This window comes from Crocuta crocuta, unplaced genomic scaffold, assembly GCF_008692635.1.
Source record: "Crocuta crocuta isolate KB4526 unplaced genomic scaffold, BGI_CrCroc_1.0 scaffold1, whole genome shotgun sequence".
NCBI classification, from domain to species: Eukaryota; Metazoa; Chordata; class Mammalia; order Carnivora; family Hyaenidae; genus Crocuta; species Crocuta crocuta.
This window is the reverse complement of record NW_027527930.1, coordinates 7,739,453-7,740,706: the sequence shown is the minus strand read 5'-3', so window position 1 is coordinate 7,740,706 and position 1,254 is coordinate 7,739,453.

The window sequence follows — 1,254 nt, the reverse complement described above, 5'->3', positions numbered from 1 at the left end:
AAGCACAGGCTCAACTTGCTGGCACGCAGTGCGGGGTGGCCAGAGGCCCCAGATCCAGTTGGCTAACCCGGAGAAGGGTGGGTGATAAGCTCAGCCAGTCTCCACAGAGGACTCTGTGGCCAGCAGGTTCCCATCTGGAATGGGTATGTCAATCTACATTCCCTGGGAGGTTACGAGGTTAGGAGCAGAACAGAAAANTAAAAAAACTGCAAAAGCATATTGGGTATTTATTCTAAAGAAATGACAACTTAAAAAAAAAAAGAAATGACAACTTATGTTTATACAAAAACCTGAACGCAAATGTTGATAGCAGCAGCCAAAAACTAGAACCACCTGAATGTCCTTCAATAGGTGAAACAGTCTTACAACCATAGGAGCAATGAAAAAGAACAAACTGCTGATACACAGTGTCTTGGATGGATCTCAAGGGCTTTATGCAGATGGAGGTGGGGGTGGGGGGAAAGCCCATCTCGAAAGGTGTGATATTGTTTTATTCTATTTGTCTAACATCCTCAAAAGAACAGAGTTACAGAAATGAAGAACAATTATGGTTGCTAAAGGTTGGAGGTGGGGAAAGAACTGCTAATAAAGGGCTTGCAAGAAGTAGTTCCCCGTGGTGAGGAAATACTTTCGTATATTGATGACTACATATGACAAAATTTTATAGAACTATACACACACACACACACACACACACACACACACACACACACACACAACTGCAAGCAAAATCTGATGAAATCCAAGCAAGGCTTATAGCCCAACTCATATATTGTGCCAATGTCCATTTCCTGCTTTGGTAATGTACTACAGTTGTGTAAGATGGTGCGGCTAGAAGCAGCTAGGGGAAGGGTGCACAGGACCTCTGTATTATTTTTGCAACTTCCTGTGAGTCTACAATTATTTCAAAATAAAAACCTTGAAAATGTGGGAAAAAAGATTCTCAGAGGGTTGATCATTGCTAAAATGCAAGTACATACTGTATGCCAGTAACTGCTTTACAAGTGATACAGCAGTTAATCCTCACCGCATTCATGTAAAGCTGATTCATTTTGTTGTTCCCATTTTACACTTAAGCAAACTGAGCCCAGAGGGAGCAACTAACTTGTCTAGGGTCGCTAGGCAAACAAGAAGAGAATTGGCCGCCGACTCCAGCCTTTCTGATTCTAGATTTTGGAATCAACCACCATATCGGGCTACCTCCGAGAGAGACGAATTCCATTCTCATAAATAGCTCAAGGAATCCGTAAAGGC